Here is a 23846-nt window from a genome sequence, read left to right on the forward strand (position 1 = left end):
GACCCCATTTTGCTTCCACTGGCTTTGGACACTAACTCTTCCAATAGTTTTGATTGTTAACTTTACTTTGTCAGGTCCAACCAATGCAAGGTTTAGGAAGACCCCAATAGATGTCCTGAACTGCCTAATCATAACTTTACATGGCCTTCAAGTTGTAAGTAAATATTTTATTTATTATAGCATCGTATTTCACTTGTCTTTTTTATATATATCGCTGCATTCATCAAGGAGAGCAAAAAGTCTCAGTTGACCTCCTTGACTTCAAAAGGTATAGTATACATCAACTATGGATTTAGAAATGGATTGAGAACTGATTCAAAAGCATTCAACTACACAGGGAACTATTGTCGTAAGCTGTAAAATAGTACTTTAAAAAGCCAAACTGTATGGAACCGTCTGGACCAAAATGCTTAGGAAGTCAAATGTCTGAGAATATACTTGCCAAGCCAAATGTTCAGCTTAGAAGTGAAAAATACAGTATTGCTGGGAAAAACTAGCAATGAAATTAAATTTGGTAGCTGACTAATAACTGTCATTTCAAAAAGGTTAAAACTACAAATATGCCTAGAAGCCATCTGGTTGTTAACATTACAGGATGTTTATTAAATGTGACTATTACTCCTGCAAAGAAGACTTAGGGTGATGTAACTCTTTCATATAGCTTTTACTTTATGCTTTCATTTCACAAGTAGGCTAAATGAATTCAGAGAAATAAATCATGAAAATCACAAAGAATATAAATCCTCAGTCACAAGACTGTCAGGGCAGTTGACATGCAGGTTATTAGAATATATATAGTTAGATTAGGTTCCATCATTTATGGTCAACTGGAACATTAGAGAGCTGTACATTATTTTGAAGTTAATTGAGATAATAATGATTTTGAACACATATATGATAAACACAGAAGAGTGAAAAGATTTTCTTTTTGCATGTGTACTCCTTATCCGAAATGCCTGGGACCAGACTTTTTTTCAGTTTTGGGATTTTTTTGGATTTTGGAACAATGGAACTAAGCAACAGAGCAGCATCAGCAAAATACCTGTATCAGTGGTTAAACGGCAACAACAAACAACGGCAGGCTTTTTGAACGCTGACATGATGCCACAAGTGGAAAATTCACGTGAAATAAAGTTTAGTACATAGCAAAAAAAAAACGATCTCTGCTTAAAAAGAAAACCACCTCCCCACTGCCACTGCCGGTCCCCACACCTCCCCGCTACCACCGTTGGTCCCGACACCTCCCCATCACCTCCACCAGTCGCCGCAACTACCACCAGTCCACGACTATGGTCCACGCTCCTGCTCGGGAGCCCAAGGCAACAACTTCAATGTGGAGGGCATCGAACCCGATGTTGAGAACGGAATTGTTCTTGCTGAATCTGGCTGCAGCAAATGCTAAATACTTGGACCCAGGTCCATTTGGCATCTTCCCAGCCAGAAGCAAAGATTTGGGTTTTTTTTAAACTGTGATTGTAATCACCAGAGCCCTACATGGGCAGGATAGCTGTTGAATTTTCCATCATGTTGGCACGAAAAAAAAAATTGTTTTTTGGAACTTTTTGGTTTTCGGATAAGGGGAACTCCACCTATATTAAAATATAGGTTGGCAATATTTTTTTTTAATTTTATTTATTAGTACCTTCATCCATTTCAAATTAACTTGCTATAACATTACAAAATAGATACTAAATAATTTTTAATTTTCACCTACCTCCCACCATCTCTAATCCCTGCAGATAGAAAAAAGAAAAGAAAGAACACATTAATCATAATAATTATAGCCATATCAATAATACCATAATATTTCTTGATGAAAATACCATATTTTCATAGGGGGATTGGATTAGAAGGTCTGGATTAGTCTATATTCATAAATCTCATATGGCTCCCATATTGGACAGAAGAAGAAATATAGATGAAATTGTGTAGAGATAGTGTAACAAATACAATTAATGCTAGATATCAAATGGTTCAATATAATTTTTTTTTACATCAAATATATTATTCACCATTTAAGTTGAATAAATTTAATTTGAATATCTCTGTTCAATGTTTTCGATGTAAAAAAAGGTTGGTAATTTTTTGCATTCAGTATGGTCATGCGAAAAGGTAAGAGATTTTTGGAGAGAAATATGTGTTGTTTTAGAGAAGATATTGATAGTGAAGGTCGAATTAGATCCAAGAATGTTTTTTTGTTGGGCAATATATAGGATGAAGATATTAAGCTGGGATTCGATAAATCTAACAAGAGATTTTTGCGTCCGAGCAACAGCAATAGCAAGAAATTGTGTAACTAAAATGTGGAAATTGAAAAACAATGTTAAAATAGAAGAATGGTTCAATGAAATAAAATATTGTCTCCCATTAGAAAAAATTACTTATATGAGAGATGATTAGGTTGGCAAAGTCTGAACTATAGGTTTCCTTTTGAGTGAAAAATTAAACTAAAGAAAAAATAGCAAACTCAGTTAGAGACCATTTTAAAAAGAGATTCTCCTCAGTCTAAACAAACATAATTGAAGGAAATTATCTGGTCTTCTTCACACTGCTGTGTGGACATTGACTGCCAGGTTTCCTACACTATAAATTATGGCTGTAATTCAAATGTATTTCATTCGCAGACATCTTTCTTGTGAGCAATTTAGGTTCTACATTCTTATGCATTACAAGAGTAACTATATTTCAAAAAATACTTAGTTTATGTAAAGGGACATCACCACTTCCATTGAAATCTACAGCATGTCCTGGCCCTTTGGCCCACAGTGTTGGACTGACTGAATAATGTACTCTAACAGCTGTCTAGAATTTTTCTACTGCATAATCCTACATTTTTCTCAGTTTCATTCTGCTCTCTCTTAAAAGATCTTATTTTACCTGTCTTCATCAATCTGTGTGAAAAATATATTTTCACTCATACAACACCTGCATGCATAAAACACAAGGAAAATCTTAAAATATTCTTGTATCGTGCACTCACACATATACCACGTGGGCGTAGTATTCTACATTCCAACTCACATGAACAATTTGCATTTAATTGGGAGAGGAGACAATACGCATTCCATAGACCACAGTTAATCTCCCGCAAGGATAATCTGTTTCTCAGAATACAATGGCACTCGGGCCAAAGAGATATTGCTGAGACTGCCAAGGTCAAAATTTTCAATTTTGCCATTTTGTATGTACCCAATTCAGGTGTGTGTGTGTGTGTGTGTGTGTGTGTGTGTGTGTGTGTGTGTGTGTGTGTGTGTGTGTGTGTGTGTGTGTGTGTGTGTGTGTGTGTGTGTGTGTGTGTGTGTGTGTGTGTGTGTGTGTGTGTGTGTGTGTGTGTGTGTGTGTCTATTACTTCCCCACACATGTAGGATTGCATGTTTTATTGCTGGTGCGATTTTCTCATACCTGCTATAAATTGTGTGCATTATTTTATTTCTGCGACTACTTTCCCACACTTGCTATACACAGTGCATGTGTGTATGTTATCCCCATTACCATTTTTCCCATGCCCATCTTTGTAAATAAAATCATTTATTACAAAACTGTTTTTTTTCAATTCAAGCAATTATGTGCATAAAAATACAGTTATTATTACATCCCCCTTGTATCTACTCCCAATCACCTTAAAACTATGCCCACCTACCCATATTAGCCACTTCAGCCCTGGAATAAAGCCTCCAACCATTCACACCAACAATGCTTCTCATTATGTGCACCCTCCACGCGTACATCTACCAAAATGAAAACATTTGTTCACTGGGATTTCTATCGTCCTAAGGATTTGGATGGGGAAGAATCAATTAAGCATGTCCAGGTAAATTTACTCAAGCAATATGTATGTAGCTCCTCGAGAGAGGGGGTAACATTCAATCTCTTATTGGGAAATGAAAGTGGGCAAGAGGCTGAAATTTCAGTGCAGGGGAATTCTGGAACAACGATTTCTTTTTATGGTTACAAATTGAAGTCCTAAATTGGGGTAAGCTCATTTTGATGACATTAGACAGGTAAAGCAATGCCTGGCAAGTGGGAGGCAATTAAAAGTGAGAAAGGAAGAGTTCAAGGTTAAGATTTTCCTGCTAGAATGAAGATCAAGGTTGTGGGATGTGGGAACATTAGCCAAAGAAGGATCTTAAGGCTCTGATCATGAAAAAGAAGGTATACATCAGATATAGACAGCTCAGATCAAGCAAATTCTTTGAGGAACAAAAAACATGTAAGAGTACACTTAAGAATGAAATCAGCAAGGCATAAAAAGGACGCATCCTTGGGAGACAAGGTAATGAGAATCGTAAGAGATATATGTTACAAGCAAAGGGGCAATTCTGGAAACAATAGATCCCATTAAGGATCAGTTGTGGAACTTTAAGGACATTGAAATAGTACAACATGATCTAGTGCTGACCTATATAAAGCTACTCAACATTATTCTAACCCTTCCCATCCACACTGTCTATACCCTCATTTTTCTTAAATCCATGTGCGTATCGGTGTCTTTTAAATGTCTGCTTTGTACCAGCCTCTACCATTATTCCTCTGACATCTCCCCTAAACTTTCCTCCATTCACTTTAAACAGGTGTCCTCTGCCATTTGCTATCGTCTCCCTGGGAATAGGGCTTAATGAAGGATTTAAGCATTGGTTATGTATCTTTATCTTTGCTATATAAAATACACTGTTTGACCTGCTATGTTTTGCCAACATTGTGTTTTTACTTCAATCACAATGTCTAAAATCTTCCATGTTTTACTCCTGGGAACAGGGTTGCCAGGTTTAGAGAGTGTGAGAATAAGGGAGAGATTGGATCAGCCAGGACTGTTTTCTCTGGAGCATAGGAAGCTAAGAGGTGACATCATAGAGGTTATAAAATTATGAGGGGCATGGATGAGATGGGTTGTTAGAGCCTTTTTTCCCATTGTAGGTGAATATAAAATTAGAGGGCATAGTTTAAGATGAGATGAAAAAGATTTGAGGGAGACATAAGGGGTAATTTTTTCAACATAATGGGGGATAGGTATAATAGAAGTGGTAGGGGCAGGTACAATAACAATGTTTAAAAGACATATACACAGGAAAGTTCTAGAGGGATGCAGACCAAATGCAGGCTAATTGAAAGGCACCTTGGTCCACATGGACATGCAGTGTGGCTCAATGTCTCCAGGAAGAAACCAGAGTACTCAGTGCATAGACATGGTCACAAGAAGAACAAGAAAATTCAACGTGGTCAGCATCCAAGGTCAGAATTGAGCCAGATGTCCTGGAATTCTCAGCTCTTCTTTGCTGCATATTTCTTAAATATCCTGGCCGAAAAAAAAAATCAACCTCGGCCTTGAAAGTTTCAGCATCCACATTCTTTTGAGAGAGAATTACCCGCTTCCATATTTTTGCTCCCAGAGGTAAGTTCTAATTCCAAGATTGTGTCCACTTGCTCTTGATTCCATCACAACTGTAAATCATTTTCCCATCTCTATCCAATCAAAATCTTTCAACATTTGATCACTAACCATCCATGTGTCAGGTTACAAGAGCAACGACTAAAGTATTAAACAAAACACAAAGTTGACCATTCAGCTGAGATCACGCATGGCATCAGCAGGAATTTGTAGCAGAAACTAAATCAAGATGTAGATCCTTCTCCATTTTGTTTCATTTGAAACAGCCTTTGATTCGGTTACCTCTGGTGGGTGTGTTTTTCACAGCAGCATCAGTACCTTGTTTTTACATTTGGCAATATTTAAGTAAAATCATTCACTTTTTCAGAACAATTTGCCCAAATGATTAATCTTCAAAATTCATAGAAGGTGGCAAAATAATAACATCTGTCAATTTTATGCAAAAAAACTTGTTTGTTAAAAATTTGAAACTATGTTTAAATGCTGTGATTTTAATTTTTTTCAGTTCTACTGTTCCTAGAACCTGAGCAAACTCTCTGTCGCTGCTGACAGCTGTGGATGAGCTCATTAGTGTACTCGAGCCAATTATTAATGCACAAGCACAACCAATCCATTGTTCCAACATGGGTTTTCCAGACGTTGACACAAACAGCCTTAGACAAAAGTCACCTTTGACTAATTGGTAGAAGTAATACCTGGGGAAAAAATGTTTTCTGATCCTTTTTTTCTCCCCCAACCCAAATATGTATACTTGAGCACATGACAGACACTTCTGAATATTACAAATTTTAGATGGTTGAACCTATGCCAAAATAAAGTATACATAAAGGTTTGCACTTTGTGGTCAGTTGTGAGTGAAGAGTGCCAGTGTTCATTACACACACTTTGTTAGCTTTTATATTAAAATCTAGGGTATTTGAAATCAGAGACGGTGATGCCTTCTTGGAGATCTGGGGTCCACGTGTAAACAGGGATATCAAAGGGATATTTCCTTAACTAATCCAAATATAGACGTAATAGACACTCATACTTGGAACTTCAATGACATTTTGACGCTTATTTCAGCACTTTTGTGATTGAAAATGGTCACTCTGGAAATTTGACAAAGCAGGTCCTAGCCTGAAGTCCTGCCCCATAACTGATACCATTAATGTATCGAATGCACATCAAGGTTAGTCCACAGCTACTGTTGGAGAATTGGAACAAAATTATCCAACACTGTTCAAAAAGTTGTTCACTTCAAGTTTTAACAAAACTATGTTGAGTGCAGACTTCCTCAAGAAAGTCCCTAACTTCTATCCTGCCATTTGGACCATTCCTATAATAACTTATCAATCCATGTTACCAATCCCGTGCCACTTTCACCCTGACCACCAGTTCCCACCTAATTCCATCTACAAGCTTGCCTCTTACTCCAACAGCCCTCTAACTCACCATTAACCCCTCACTTCTAACATCCTATATTCTTGAATACTTCTCATCCTGAATGATGAACCTCTGAATATCCCTTCATCTCCACCTGTTACAATTACATCTACACTAATGAACACCCAAGCCTCAGTTTGCCCATGAACAAACTACCTTTAATCCAAACCCAAGCCATCAAAGGAGCATCCTCCTTCACTCTTCTGTCCCTACTATGTTGTAAAACAGCAAATGAGCAATTGTGTCCAGTTCAGAGCTTTCTTCCAATTTGTAGCAGTCGGCCCACAATGAAATGGTGTTGATAGTGTGCATGGTGATGTTTACTGTCATCCATATATGACAATTTGCAAACAAGTTCTTCATAAAATGAACTCTAATATATACTTCTCTGTATATATTAAATTATCCCAGTACTGAAAGAGATTATTGTGGTGCGCTGTTAGCCAGAATCAGACACACACAAGGTAAAGACTGTACAACAGACTTTAATCTACAAAGACTTCCAAAGAGCCAGGCTGGCTGTAGCTGCAGCAACTCTGAGTGAGGCCTCGGGAGACTGGCGCAGGCTTATATCCCGAAGGGTGATTGACACCCAACCTGGTGGGGCTTGATCCCTTCAGGCCGACTAATTGACAGCCAGGCAGGTGTTGTCCTGTCCCCTTACACTTCTGCAGGTACAGAGGTTTCCCCCTGCAGTAGGCCGGTGGTGTACCACCACAATTATAATTACAAAAGAATAGTTAATCATAAATATTCAGTTAATTAGTTAGTGCAAGAAAAAAGTGTTTCATTGTTGCAAATAGATCATTTTGTGGTCCCAGAGTAGTTTCTGATTGGGATAGATACAGATTTCAGATTTATTGTCAGAGTACATACATGAATTCACTAACAACCCTGAGATTCTTTTTCCTGCAGGTGAGGCAAAAATTACCATTCCACTTATTGGTAGCACAACAAAACTGACTCAATGTACATGTGTAATCAAATAAAGAAATGTGAACAAATTGAATGTATAATAGGGAGAAAAAAAATCAATAAAGAGCAAAAGTAAGAGTTCTTAAATAAGTCCCTCATTAAGTGAGAAGTTTAATGGTGGAGGGGTAGCAGCTGTTCCTGAACCTGGTGGTGCAAGTTTTGTGGCACCGATACCTCTTTCCTGATGGTAGCAACAAGAACAGAGTGAATGCTGGGTGGTGTGGATCCTTGATAATTGCTGCTGCTCTCTGATGGCAGCATTCCCTGTAGATATTCTCAATGGTGGGTATCTTTTGCAGGGCTTTCCACTGAGGGGTACTGGTGCTCCCATACCAGACCATTATGAAGCCGGTCATCACACTTTCCACCACACATGCATAAAAATTTTCCAGGGTTTCTGATGTCATACCAGACCTCCGCAAATTCCTGATAAAATATAGAGGTGTTGATGTACTTTCTTCACTATGCCATTAGTCTGTTGGGTTCAGGAAAGATCCTCTGAGATAGTGACTCTCAAGATCTTAAACTTTGCTCACCTTCTCTATCTCTGATCCCTCAATGATCATTAGATCATACACCTCTGGTTTTCCCTTCCTAAAATCAATAATAGCTCCTTGGTTTTGGTGACATTGAGTGCGAGGTTGTTGTTGGTGCACCATTCAGCGAAATTCTCAATCTCCCTTTTTATACAGCTCAGTATCGTGGTATTGTATGGTCAGCAAATTTTTAAGATGGTGGTGTTGTTGTACCAAGCCACACAGTCATAGGTGTATAGCGAGCAGAGCAGGGGGCTGAAAATACAGTCCTGTGGTGCTCCATTACTGATGGAGATTGTGGAGGAGATGTTCTTACTAATCCTCACTGATTGTGGTCTGGAGAGAGGAAATCCAGGATCCAATTAAAATAATGGGGTGATGAGTCCCAAGCCTTGGAGTTTGCTGATCAGTTTTGAGGGTGTTAAATGCCAAACTGTAGTTGATAAAGAGCATCCTGATGTATGGATCTTTCTGCCCAAGAGTTCCAGGGCTTTATGCACAGTCAGTGGGATGGAATCCACTGTAAACCTGTCCCTAAGATAGGCGAATTGAAACGGATCTATATCCCACTCAGACAGAAGCTGATATCCTTCAACACCAGCCTTTCAAAACCTTCATCACTGTTGATGTGAGTGCCACTGGTTGATAGTCATTTAGGCAGGTTACCACACTCTACTTGGGCACTGGTACAATTGACGCCTTTTTGAAACAGGTGGGTACCATGCTCTGCCGGAGTGAGACACTGAAGATATCAATGAATAAATTGGCAAGTTGGTCATCACAGTTTTTAAAACTCGGCCGGGTACTCTGGCCCGACCAGATGCTTTTCTCAAATTCAGTCTCCTGAAGGCAGCCCGTACGTCAGGCAGGAAAGGATCATCAGGGGTCATGGTTGATTCAGACATAGAAAGCATTGAATTCATCTGGAAGTAAAGTTTTGCTGTCTGCTACTGCACTGGATTTGGTTTTTATGTCATTTAGGCCCTGCCAAATGTTCATTGTTTCCATTTTCATCTGGAAACACCACTTCGCCTAGGAGATGTTCAAGAGGTTGGTTGCCATTGAAATAAAACTGTTTCTTAAACCTAGGGGTGCTGGACTTCAGGCTTCTGAACCTCTTTTCCGAAGGTAGCAGCAAGAGGAGGTTGTAACCAGATATTGGCTCCCTTCTTGAACAGCACCTCATACAGATGTCTTCAATGGAGGGGAGGTTGGAGATTCGAGAGACAAGTTTTATCTCTTGGTGAAATATATGATGATGATGATGTTAAGGAGGAGGATGACGAGAAACAGTAGAAGTAGAAGAACCAAGTCAATGTGTATGAGAATTGCTTTTGGAAATAAACAATTTTTACAAGCTGCTATTCAGCTTCTTTTTCAGACTGCAAGCTACAGGCCAGGATGGAGCCATATCAGAACAACCAGAAATGTCCAGCTCAAATGTTTCAGAGTGTAATTAACACAGTGTTAACGCATGGTATTATTGGTCCTAATTGATCTAGTATGTGCCTGTGTTTGCTAATAGTAAAATCACAACAAACTCTACCTAGAGGGCAGCCATTACAAACTTCCTGCCAGTTCTACTTGCAATAAATCTATGGATGGTTTCTTGGGTAAAATGAATCCCAGTATTGCTATAAAATATCCACTCCATTGGTAAATCGTAACAGTTTCAAATGCACATTCACTCAAATGAGTTCAGAATAGATCTTCCTTGAACATTGTTTTGCCCAAAGTCAATAATTGGTTTATTATGGGCTCCTTCTCTTCTATTGTAACTAATTTCTTATAGCTAATGAGGCACTTCTAATTTCATTTGAATATAAACATAGCATGCAAAACACCTTCAACATTTTTAATTATTTCAACAGTCAAACTCCATCAAGAAGCATCTAAAACCCAAGTATACGTTCTTAGAGGATAGATGTTTTAATTACACCCCAGCCACAGATTCAATCCAAAAAAAAAGCTATTCTTCAAGTCCTCCCAAGCTTTGGAGCTGAATACAGGACTTACATTCTGCTGCATACCTGCATGCATACCTGCATACCTGCATCCATCACTGCAGAAAAAGAAACAGAGTTTCCATTTTAGGCAGGCCCTTCTGGTCCACGAGCTCGCGCTGCCCAAATACCCCAGTTAAGCTACAATCTCCGTGAGTTTTAAAGGAGTGGAGGAAACTGAACCACCTGGAGGAAACCCACACAGACACAGGGAGAGCAGGAAACACCTTACAGACTGCACCAATTTGAACCTGGGTTACTGGCACTGTAATAGCTGAAGGTCCCGTTCTAAAGAAAGCTCCTTAATATGAAACAGTAACCCAATTTCTCTTTCTACCAACGCAACTTTAACTGCTGAGTTTTTCCAGCACTTTTTGTTACTATTAATGAGTCCCAATGTCAACATTTTATGAAAATTCATCTCTATTTGTGCTCCATGCTCAAAACTATGTACATTTTCCTCTAAAATATTTATTTTCTGATCAACTGACATAATGTTCTTAACTATTTAATTTTTGTTTTCTCCAATGGTCTCCTCTCTCCCAGTATTCACAAATATTTAATACTGTATCCTGATACAATATTTCATTGAACTCTGATCCTACATTAAAACCTTCACATCTGACCCTTTCAAGTATATAGCCTGATTCCATCTTCCAGATGTCAATTTTTTAAAGCACCCTGGCAATATTGAATTTCCACCCTTAACTCATGAGCAAGCGCAAACCAAACTCCAACATGCGAACCACGCATGTGCCAACCGAAGACTCACGCATGCCCAGACCACAGACCTCAGGACACTAAGTACGCACATTTTGGCTCTTACATGCCCTGTGTCCCTGTTATAGTTTGTCAAATACAACGTAAACCATGTAAATTTTATTATTTTTTATATTTTATTAACAATTTTTTAGTCGTATGTGCAGATGGATGCAAGTTGCAAAGGTCCCAACTAGGGGAGTTCCTGCACAGAGAGAGATTTTAAAAAATCAATGAAGTACAAAAGTAAGCGTAAAGTGCAAAAGTGCAAAGTAAGTGCAAAAGTAAGACTGATTGAATTTGTTGTGGAGGAGTCTGATGGTGGAGGGGTAGCAGCTGTTCCTGAACCTCATGGTATGAGTTTTGTGGCACCTATACCTCTTTCTAGATGGTAGCAGTGAGAAATTTAAAACTAATTTCTCAAAAACTGCACAATAGAATGGAGGCCATGAAACAGTAAAGCACTTCTGGTTACCTATGGTACTTTGGGTAAGGATAACTAGCATTCTCCTCCAATCTGGCAGAGTCAGCGACTTACTCACTGCAATCTGGTCGTATCTTATCCGTCCTTCAAAATGATCAAGCAGGCCAGTTTAAGAGAAAACAAGGATGAGCAATAAATACTGACCTTGTTCATGGCACTGACATCCCTTGAAAGAATAGACAAAATTTGTTTCAGAAAAATTGGAGAACTAGAACTAATCCAGGAACATTTCCCTCTGATACCTCAGCAGTAAAGTCATCCTGCAGTGGAAATATTTCAAGAATCTTATATTGTTTAGATTATAATGACGACAAACACTTTTTCATCCCCACATCTAAGGGGACTTCTTCATCCCCACATCCAGCTGCTAATGTCAGGTGCTCGGAATCTTGCAAGAGAACAAAATAGTGGATTCCTGCCTAGACTGGCAGATAATTAGCAAACAAGTTTTGAGAAAAGGTTATTAAAGTATACCACTCTATCGGAGAGGCAAAACATTTACTTTTCACCTGTCGGGGCAAACATCCACATTTTACACATAAAGAAGGAAACAAATGTTTTGAGATCATCTTTCCATATCCAACTGAGGAAAGTCGACAAGTTCAACCCCATTTTATTTTAATCATTAAAGGGATAATTATATAAAAGGGGGAAAAAAATATGAAATCTTCAAGAGCCAAGCTCATTAACAGGAGATAAAAATTTAAGTCTTTAATGAAATCAGAACTAAGAAGAGATAAGTAGTTGTTATGGGAACTTCCATGTGAAGACATGCGTACACCACAAACATGCAGTTATGAAAGGGAAATAAATTAGTACAATATGTGCATGTGTAACAGCTTATACATTAGCTTCTCTTCATTTTTCATTTCTTTATTGGTAGCAGATCACATCCTAAAAAGCATCTTGGTCTTGGCGAGCAGAAAAACCAGAACAGACCAAATAGAATTTCAGAAAAGAAAAACATTTATATTAAGTCATTTCTTCAATATTTAAATGTAATTTTATTTTGTTCTGGTCAAAATTAATCTTGATATGGGCTACTACCAAACCTACCTGTGCATTTTCTCCCCATCACTAACATATGGCAGTGTTAGAACAATGTACAATAAATTTCATATTCCGGAATTCATGAACGAAACACAGATTTTGTGTCACAGCAGAATCTAGGAGTTTTTGATCTTTACTTTATATACTAAGTATGAAGTGATCTTAATTAATTATGCTAGTTCTAGAGTCAGAGTTGACATAACGTCAGCTGACAGGAGAATAGCTCCTTAGTTTAACAGCAAGGAATTTTTGATGGTGTATTTTTCAAAGAAAGTTTGCTTTAACCTCATTAAATTGAAACATAGTTCAGTTAACAAGCCTTTTGTATAATCCTTTGGAAAGTAATTTTTGCACATGGTTTTCTTTTCACTGTGCTGATTAAAGGAATGGAGACTTGCTCTGGGGAAACCAATACCACTTTAACCAATATGTGAGCTTTTTCATGGACCATTACTGATGTTAGTTTGTGTTTTTTGGCATCATTACAAAATCTCTTGAAAAATGCAAAAGATGATACCTATGCCCTCTTCTCCACCCCCATCCATAATCCCACCCTCTCCTTCTTCCTTGAGGATTTGATTAAACAGTTACCCCTCAACATTATATTTTAAAGATTTTTAATTTAGACATGCAGCCATTTTGACCCATGAGCCCGTGCTGCCCATTTTGCATCCAATTAACCTACATCCCTGGTATGTTTTGGACGGTGGGAGGAAATCGGAGCCCTTGGAGAAAACCGACACAGACAATGGGGAAAACGTGCAAACTCCTTACCGAGAGCGCTGCAAAGGTGTTGCACTAATTGCTACACCAATTGTGCTGGTTGGCATAGCGGTTAAAAAGCAGTTGAATAATCTTTATTATCTGTAGTTTCATTGGTGATTATAATGTAATTTGTCACAGAATATCAAGTGCAGACACATGGGGTGCTACTTATTAGCTTTCTCTCCAAATTTCACCTGAGCCAATGGGGTAATATCTGTCTATTTTATTTTCAATAATCAGCAGATCAGCCAGGAAGATATAAAAAGGAAAGATCATTCAAGTAGTTTCAAACCAATTTAAATGCCAGGTAATGTCCATCTCGGGATAAAATCTGACCACTCAGCATTTCGGTGGCATCAACTTCACTAAGTACCTCACTCTCAATTCCTGAGGCCATCACTGAAATGGCACATGATTACCATGTGAATCATTTATCCCATCATAAATGACTCACCTCCTGATACCCCAAGGTCTTTCCACATTTACAAGGAGCGTGACGAATTAATGCCTGAATGAGTAGAAGGCCATGAGATCAACACTCTCCATGACAAAGCATCACTTTGATTGGCGTGCTATTAATCACTCCATCCATTTATTTCCTCTCCCTCTCGTGCTCAGTAGCTGCAGTGTGCAAGACCTATAATCTCCAGTACAGCTACCCACCCAGGCTCCTCTGACAGCATATTCCAGACCCTTGTTTCATCACCACTCCAATGTCGAAGTCAAGTTGTCAGTTATGATAGCTGGTTCTAAATCCTGGCCAAGTAGTGCTTTCACCAGAGGAATGACTACAGTTCAGGAATGAACACCACCTCCACCTCCTCAAAAGCAATTAGAAACAGACAAGAAATTGCTGCTTGAGAAACAACCACATCCAAGAAATCAAATAGAAAAAAAACATTTGTTCTTGTTCTGAACTTTTACATACATACCAAATTAAACAGGAAAGTCTGCAGACGTTGTAATTGTAATGTAATAAACAAAAGTACTGGAAAAACTCAGCAGGTCATGCAGGATCCGTAATAAGCAAAGACAGAAAACCAATATTTTGGGCCTGAGCCCTTTATTAATGAATAAACAAAAAAGGTGGGAAGAGAGAAAGAAGGGTGGGAAAGGAGCAGAGGCCAACAGGCAAGAGGTCATAGGTGAATACGGGTAAAGGGCAGAAGACAAAAAAAGCTGAGAGGTGATTGGACAATGGGATAACTCTCTGAATGGAGAGGGCATGGGGTGAAAGGCTGAAGGAAAAGAGAAAGTGGGTTAGGGAAAGAGAAAGACAGGGGGGTGTCCTAACAGAAACTAAAGAACTCATTGTTAATGTCATCTAGTTGGAGGGTGCCCAGACAAAATATTAGGTGCTGTACCATCAATTTGTGACCGGCCTCAGTTTGGCAGTACATGAGGGCCATGGACACACATGGGGTGCAGAATTGAAATGGATGGCCATTGGAAGGTCCCTGTTATTGCAGAGGATGGAGTGAAGGAGCTCAACAAAATGATCTCCCAGTCTTTCCAATGTAGAATAGGCCATAATGGGTATAGTCAATGACCCCAGCACATTCTCAAGTGAAATGTTGCTTCACTTGGAAGAACTGTTTAGGGCTCTTGATGGTGGTGAAGGAGGAGGTATAGGCACAAGTGTAGCATTTCCTGCGGTTACAGGGGTAGCTTTCAAGGGGGTGATCAGTGAGACAGAATGAGTACATGAGGAAGCCACAGTGGGAGCGGTCCCTGTGCAAAGCAGAGAGAGGAATATGTCTGGTGCTTCTCCCCTGCCCCTCCTTCTCTCCTCCCCCTACATTTTTATTCAGGAGCATGTCTTTTGTTGCTCATACCTTGTCAAAACGCTTGGCCCAGAGATATTGGTTTATATGTCTTTGCCTCCTTTAGATGTTGCGTGACCTGCTGAGTTCTTCCAGCATTTCTCTCTCTCTCTCTCTTTCTCCTTCCTTCTAAGCAAAAAAAATGTCTTTAATTGCAATTACTCTGTTAAACCTCTGACATTATTATTCCCCTCTCCATAGTGGCTGAGTCAAAAAACCTCAGTGCTAAAGTTAATTCATTCCGAAAGGATAAATTCTAAAATTACTGTGGTGCGCTGTCAGCCAGAAGCACACAACACACAAAACCAAAAGACTGTACAACAGGCTTTATTTGACGTAAACCTCCACAGAGTCAGCGGTGAGGAGAGCTGCTGTAAACTCTGAGAGTGACTTCAAAGGGCTAGCCCAGGCTTATATCCCGGAGGGTGATTGACACCCGACCAGGTGGGGCTTGGTCCATTCAGGTTGTCTGATTGACAGCTGGCCAGATGTTGTCTTGTCCCCTTACACTCCTGCAGGTACAGAGGTTGCCCCCTGCAGTAGGTCAGTGGTGTACCACCACAATTACAAAATCACTTATGTTCAGCAGACCATTCGATTACTACCCTCGCTGAATCAGAAAGCAAAATAGTTTCAAGATATAGGTTCATTTTGGTGACAATCTTACTGTCAAGTCAAGTTTATTCTGACAGTACAAATACAACCCGACAAAATAGCATTCTCCAGTCCTCAGTGCAAAACATGCAGACACACAACCAGACATAACTCACATACAGACAAATACTACATACGCAGGACAAATAAATACAAATAAATAAATAAATATTATTTCATGAATATGAAAGTCTCGGTGGTTATTGTGAGCAGTTCCTTAGGTTGTTCAGCATCTCACTGCCTATGGGAAGAAACTGTTCCTCAGCCTGGTGGTACTGGCACTGATACTCCTGTATCTCTGCCTTGATACGAGCAGCTGAAAATTGCTGCTTGCCGAGTGGAAGGGGAACTTCTTCAGACAACAATCCCAGTAGATCACATCAATAGAGTGGGGTGGGAGACTCCAGTGATCCTCTCTGCCACTCTAATGGTCCTGTGAATGGACCTCCAATCCATTTCTCTGCAGCAAGTGTATCACACTGTGATGTAGCTGGCAAGGACACTCTTGATAGAGCTCATATAGAGGGTTGACATAATGTTGAGTGTTCATAATAATTCAATGGTTAAGTGAACTCTAAGGAACTTGATTCTTTCTACTCTCTCCACAACAGAGTTGTTGATGTGCAGTGGAGGGTAGTCATTCCTGGTCCTCCTGAATTCCACGATCATTCCCTTCGTCTTGTCCACATTGAGACTCAGGTTCTTACTATCTCTCCATTTCACGAGATTTTCCATCTCTTCTCTGCAGTGCACATAAATAGATCAATGGAACAAAGGCCATCCTCCTTGACCTTGACGGATTGCCACAATGACAATATATATATATATATATATATATATATATATATCTATATGTGTACACACACACACACACACACACATATTAATGATTATTTTATTTATATATATTATATATATTATTTGAATGAGAATGTATCAGATATGATTAATAAGTTTGCAGTTGGCATAAATTGTTGGAATGGTGGACAGTGAATTAAGTTGCTCAGGTTACAACAGAGACCAGTTCACCTGGGAAAGTGGGCAAAGGCACAGCAGATGGAATTTAACTCAGGCAATTGCTAAGTGATGCAGTTTATGAAATTAACCCAGGGTAGGACATTTACAATGAATAATAGGGTCCTAGGGACTGCTGCAGATCAGAGAAATCTAGGGGTACACATACAAAGTTCCGTGAAAATTGTGACAAAGGTTTGCGAAGAAAGCATATGGCACATGGACAGGGCGTAGAATACAATAGTTGTGACATCTGTACAAATTATGGTGAAACTGCACTTGAAATATTGTGCACAGTTCTGGTCACCTTATTCTGGGAAGGAACCAAAAGAGTGTGGAAAAGATTCACAAGGCTGTTGCTAGGACTGGAGGTCTTGAGTTATATGGAGAAACTAGAGAGGTTGTGGACTCTTTTCCCTGCAGTGATGAGGGGGAAATTTGTGCTTTGTAAAATCATAAGGGAAAAAAATAAGGTGGATAGGACAAAGTCATTTTCTCAGAGTTTGGTAATAGAAGGCATAGGTTTAGGTAAGAGGGGAAGATGCACAGGGGGCCAAAGAGCAAGGTGGAAGGTGTATGGAATGAGCTGTCAGAGGAAGTGACTGTTAGAGGTGGTTAGAAGTACAACACTGAAAAGACATTTGGACAGACCTGTGGAAAGTAAAGGTTTAGAGGAATATTGGTTCAATGCAGGCATGTGGGATGAGCTCAGGAAGGCATCATGATCAGTCAGTCGGTAGGGTCAATTTCTATGCTGTATAATTCCATGACCCTATAACTATTGAATTAAATGAGAAGACTCATCTCAGCTGCAACTTTGACCTTGTATTAAATGTGCTTTTACCACAGTTTACAAAATCATCTGGAGTGATCAATTGTCTTGACCAAAGTTATCAACAAAGCTAACTGCCTGAATATCACATCGCAAAAGCCATAGGAAAACAATGACTAAATTTCACTTCAGATCTGTTCACATTTAAACATATCAATGAAGTGTTCTTAAAAATTAAAATTTGGCCCTCAGTCCTCAGAACCTGATGACTTTTTTGGCTAAAGCCAATTGCCAGCTTTCAAGAAGTAATTTATTTCAACATAATCCTTTCCCAAAATTTAGGAGATGCACTTTTACTTTAGCCAGTCATTTTTGAGGACATCCATGTGCAACTGCTGATAAAGGCTCATATATCAAAATACTAAAAGCATTAGAAAGATCCAGCAGACAAAAGGTCAAATAGGAATGCAACTGGTTTGCTTTGTTAGACACAACCAGAAGGCAAAGTAGCAACGATTACCAGAATTGTCACATCAATGTCAAGAATTCCTTGCTATAGCTGTATATCTATTTATTAAAACGACTAATCTTATGCAATTACATTCATATTGACAATTTCAGAATGTCAGAACCTCATGTTTTTTTCCCTGAAAGGAAATCATGTGACGGTGATAGATCACTGTAGAATACAGCTTGACTACTGCCTTGCAACCAGATGCTCTTTCACTCTGCCTTTAGGAAACACAAGCTTTGATACCGTATTAAAATAAGCAGCTGAACTTTTGAACCTCATTCTCAAGGTCCCTGATAAAATCCCATCATGTTACTGAAGGCTTTAGGCCTACATTTTATTAACTACTCAGAAATACCCAGTGTTTATCTGTGATATGTGCCAGAAATAATATTCACGGTTCACTTGGAGGCCAGTAGGTTACATTCTACACATTATATTCACACTCTCATTGTCCACATGCCACATTTAATTAAATACCTTTTAATATTTGAAGTATTCATACGACTTGGGTATGACACATTACACATAACAGTCCACTTGGTGAATCACACATGACAAGATAACACATTTTCTCCAAGACTTGAAGCCCAATAAACTACATTATTAAGACTTTTAATTTAGAATAGCAGAACAAAATTATGCCAGTTATTTTAACATCATCTGACAAGCATTGTCAAATATTCCTATACCAAAATATTGAGTGAGTTAATGCTGTAATTGATGCGTTAACAGAATAACACAAACAATTTATTTATTGGACCATTTATCAATAGATAGATTTTGGCACAAGATTTCAGTCAAGCATTCACTGGATTCCGTTAACATAGTGGTCACGAACAAGAGTGGAGGACATACAAATAAAGACAATATTTAAACTGTTTGTCCCTGATTTCATGCATGGAATTTTTTTCTGTGTTCCCTGTTTAATAAGCACACCAAAATTATATTACAAAAAGCAGTTAGTAGCAAAATAAATTATATCATAACTGCAGTATTTATGGTGTAGAAATAACTAAAAACTAAAGAATTGGGAAGTGATAATCACTCAAGCATTTGGTCTCTAAACCCACAATGCAATAGGAAGAGATAAAACCAAGCAAATCCTACCTTATGTTGTTGGGGGACTCTAGAATATCAATTCAAATATTCCATGTTAATGGTAGACAGAAGCCTCATCAGACTATGCTTTGGTTACCAAGAGATAAAACAAAGTAGTCCATCCTGGGAGATGATGTGATATCACAAGCATTGAGTTATAAAGAAAGGCTGAACAAAACAAAGGGAGGGGAATCTTTTATCAATTGAACAATACCAGGAAGGCAAATCCACCAAATGATGTGGAACATGTGTAAAATTCAATTGTGGTGGAGAAAGATTCTAGATTATTTTTATTGCCATGTAATAAAACTGAAAATTTTATATGGCACAATATTTCCTACTCTAAGGCTGACAAGGATTCATTATCAGCAGCGCCCCTTAAAGTCAAAGAAAGAGAACCAAAAGGTGTCCCCCCAGAGTAACTGAGTGTCCGTAGATTTGCCTCCAGCGCTCCCTCAGCCTCTGCAGCCACAGAGCCTTCAGTCCAAACCATCAGCAAACCAAGCTCCAAATGCACACTTTTGACACGATCAGGAAGCCTCTAGTGCCTTTGGCACCCTCTTGCATTTTGGTTCCGATAGCTGGTACCCCTTCAGCTAGCCTCGAGCCAGTCTCCAGCAAACTGCATCCTGGTGTGAGACCTTTGTCTGCAGTCACAGCAGCCCATAGCCTGCTTCATGCAGCATCCATAGTAAGTAAAAGGTAACAAACATTTTGCCCCAGGGCCCCATGTCAGCAATAAGAGCAAACAGCTAGACACCTGAATAAAAAGGGAGGGGGGGGAAATGAAGCGAGGAGGGAGGAGCCCAGGCCAACGGGCAAGAAGTAATAGGTAGAAACGGATGGGAAGGTAGAAGAGAAAGAAGTTGAGAAGTGAGGGGAAGAGGACAGAAAGCTAAAAAGGTGGGGGGGAGGGGGTCACTGACAGAAGAAGGAAGGGAAGGGGGAGGTGAGCTAAAAGAAAAGACAGAGGAAGAAAGAGAGGCCAGGATAGGGGGTTAACGGAAATTGGAGAAATCAATATTAATTCTATCTGCTTGGAGGCTGTGGAGACGGAATATGAGATGTTGTCCATTTTCAGCTGGCTTTGATTTGGCAGTGTATAAGGCTGTGGACTGACTTGTCAGTGTTGCAATTGTGTGTGGAATTGAAGTGGTTGGCCACTGGGAGGTCCTTGCTGTTGCAGCAGACAGAGCAAATGTGCTCAGCAAAACGATCTCCAAGTCTGCCTCCAGTCTCCCCAGGGTAGAAGAGGGTACATTAGAAATAGGGATAGTAAACAGGACTTGGGGCGAGTTTTAGTGAACCAAACCCAGTCTTGAATGGATACAGGTCAAAATATTGAAAAAAAAAATTTCTCCCACTGATGCTGCTCAGTCTGCTAAGTTTCTCAAGCAGATTGTTTGTTGCTTCAGATTCCATAATCTGCAGTCTTCTGTGTGTTCTTGGTGAGATTTTAGAGTGACTTCAAGTTAAATCAAAGGTCATTCATTTCTAAAACAAAGCTTAGGACCATTTTGGATAAACAAAGTAGGTAAGAAAATGACTTGAAAAGAATGGTCTCCTCAAATCAGAATTTTGGGCCAGGATGAAACATAGAACACTACAGCACAGTTCAGACCCTTCTGCCCTCGATGTTGTGCCAACCCATATATTCCCAGCCAAAAAAAAGTACTAAACCCTCCCTACCCCGTAACCCTCTATTTTTCTTTCATCCATCTGTCTTTCTAAGAATCTCTTAAATGCCCCCAATGTTTCAGCTTCCACCACCATCTTTGACAAGGCATTCCAGTTTTTTTACAGAATTCACTGTGTAAAAAAAAATTACCCCTGATATCTCCCCTAAACTTCCTCCCTTAACTTTGAACATAAGTCCTCTGGTGTTTGCTATTCCTGCCTTAGAAAGCAGATGCTGGCTGTCCACCCTATCTATGCCTCTCATAATCTTATAGACCTCTTTCAAGTCTCTTCTCATTCTTCTGTGCTCCAAAGTGAAAAATCCCAGTTCTTCTAACCTTGCCTCATAAGACTTGTTTTCCAATCCAGGCAACATCCTACTAAATCTCCTCTGCACCCTCTCCACAGCTTCCACAATCTTTCTATAATGTGGAAACATCACCAAATGCCTGATGATTCAGAATTGAAATTACAATTCTTTGAAAACTGTCTTCAGAACTTAGATTCTGAAAATAAATGTAAATTTACCAATTCCACATGGTAAGAAGAATAATGGAACTAAGGAGGCAACCCAAAACTACAGAATGATCCCAAAATGTGTGCAAATAATGCCTGGTAAAATTTAATGTAGGTAAATATTTCACAGAGGAATCAAAATAAAATGTTTATGATTTAATGATTTGGATTCTGATGATTGGTGGTTGAAGTTACCTCCTAACAATATTCATTATTAAATAATTCAATCACCACGTTTCCTCCAGTACCCTAACTTTGGCAGTACTCTTGGCCAAGATTGGGCCAAGGGTTGAGATTCTTAACAAGAAGAAGAAGAGAACAAATGAATCCATCTCTGTTCTCATCCATCAAGCACACACAATTTTGCTACAAGGTGCAATAATAACTGAAAGCGTGAATCCTGTCTTTCTCCCTCAAGGCCACAAGGACGACTTGCAGGGCATCTGTTCCCATCCAGATGAGAGCCACTAACTCAGCACAGACAAGGGAATTGAACTTTGTAACTTCCTGGTCTACTTGGAAATCACAATGGTCATAAAGGTAACAAAAATATTTTACTTGCAACGGCTGTTTCTTGAATCAGCTTGGATTGCTTTGAGAAAACAAACTTTATGTATTTTTGTCAACAGGCCGCTTCATTGTGAAATACCAAGGATGGTGGCCAATGGCGGAAACAAGTGTGATTCATTTACTCTGCTCTTTAAAAACATTGATCCCATCCATCATTCAACATCTGTAATAATGATTTGCTCAAAACTCTTTGCAATTTTCAATAAAATACGAAAGGCTATTGAAATGTTTATTACATAAATCAGCCAAGATGTAATTTAGGAGACTCTAATCACCTTATACTGCAGAATTACTCAACAGATTTAAAATAAACAATTGAGGGATTGTAATGGATAAAAACATATTTCACAGTGGACCTTGCAGATAACTAAATATGAGAAAGTCAAGAGCAAGTTATAATCTGTACCGGGAGTGAAAGATAAATCATATCCTAACAATCTTCATAAAATATTCTGCTTGTACCAGATGTTAAAAATTAATTAACCGAAGAGGGAAAATAGATGGACTAGACTGCATAATAGCTTTTATGTAGATTAGTTCAAATAAATCTGGAAGCAAAATGAGTGTTAATTAATATGTTATGTTATGGATTTACCTTGCATAAGCTTTGGAAAATCTGCTGAAGTAAATTTTCAAGTAATAGCTCCAGAATTTTGAAAATCCCTCACATTAAAATCAGAAAGCAGTTAGCTGACACTCCAGTGATACACATGGTACTAAAGCTTTCTGCTCCTTTTATGAAAAAGCCCCAAGCTATTCCAGCTTTGAGTACTTTAACCATGGTAGTGTTCCACTATAATACTCTTCTACATGCGCAATTTTTTACAGTGGAACATATTATTCATGATTTTCATTCTAATAAACTATTTATACAAAGCAACTTCATTACAGATACTTCTTGTTAACATGTCCATAAGGAAACATAATTGAATGCAAGAGATAGATTAGAGTCACCTTCAATTGACAATTATATTAATCATTTGAAATCAAAAGGGTTCCATCCACTGCTGTATTTTTCCTTTTGATTTGAGGCACAAAGATACCAAGGGATGGGAAGGGATAGAGATGTCATCAATTTTGTATTGGAATCAGAAAATTGATGCACTGGTCTCTGGCAACATAATCTTGGATAGTTATACCTCAGAATTAGCTCAGGCCTGTTTTATGTGGCCTATGATCAACCAAGCCTATTCATTGAAATCAATCAAAATCACCAAAGACACAAATCACAAATTTATTCAGGTGTACCATGGAGAGCATTCTGACTGGTTGCATCACCATCTGGTATGGAGGTGCCAATGCACAGGACAGGAAAAGGCTACAGAGAATTGTGAACGTAGCCAACACCATCGTAGGCATTAGAGTTCACTCCATTAAGGACATGTTTAAAAGAGGCGGTCTCAAGAAAGCAGCTTTTATCATCAAGGACCCTCATCACCCAGGCAAGTCCTTCTCTCACTGCTACCATGAGCAAAAGGGTACAGGAGCCTGAAGACGGATACCCAAAGTTACAAAAACAGCTTCTTCCCATCTGGCATTAGATTTCTGAATGGACAATGAATCTACACCAACTCACTTTTTCTCTTTTTGTACTAATCATTTATTTCAAAATATTTATTTACAGAACCGCATTTTATTCCAATTTTGCACAAGTATTGTCATGCACAATGCTACTAGTGCAAAACAACAAATTTTGTGACACATGTTCATGACAATAAACCTGATTCTGATTCTAAAATACCATTCAAGTTCAGAATAGAACCTGTTAACAATAACAACACAGCAGCTAGCAAGAATAATTGAGTTGAGCAAAGCAATTAGTGTG

The 23846-nt window shown here is 38.9% G+C and overlaps 2 long non-coding RNA genes across 11 annotated transcripts in view; one reads left to right on the plus strand and one right to left on the minus strand.

Annotated features, from left to right (window-relative positions):
• LOC138742514 (uncharacterized) overlaps positions 1–23846 on the minus strand; it is a 182917-nt gene that overhangs the window by 96106 nt on the left and 62965 nt on the right. For 7 of the 10 annotated variants that reach the window (XR_011344238.1, XR_011344237.1, XR_011344236.1 and 4 more), the window contains exon 5: positions 1715–1733. This is a non-coding gene — a long non-coding RNA (uncharacterized lncRNA). Of the gene's footprint in view, positions 1–1714; positions 1734–15218; positions 15336–23846 lie in introns of all 10 variants that reach the window. The other 3 variants (XR_011344235.1, XR_011344231.1, XR_011344232.1) reach the window with 2 other exon arrangements.
• LOC138742516 (uncharacterized) lies at positions 74–22177 on the plus strand. The gene is made up of 3 exons (XR_011344246.1): positions 74–154; positions 21870–21991; positions 22081–22177. It is a non-coding gene; the product is annotated as an uncharacterized lncRNA (long non-coding RNA).

This window comes from Narcine bancroftii, chromosome 9, assembly GCF_036971445.1.
Source record: "Narcine bancroftii isolate sNarBan1 chromosome 9, sNarBan1.hap1, whole genome shotgun sequence".
In the NCBI taxonomy this organism is placed as follows: domain Eukaryota; kingdom Metazoa; phylum Chordata; class Chondrichthyes; order Torpediniformes; family Narcinidae; genus Narcine; species Narcine bancroftii.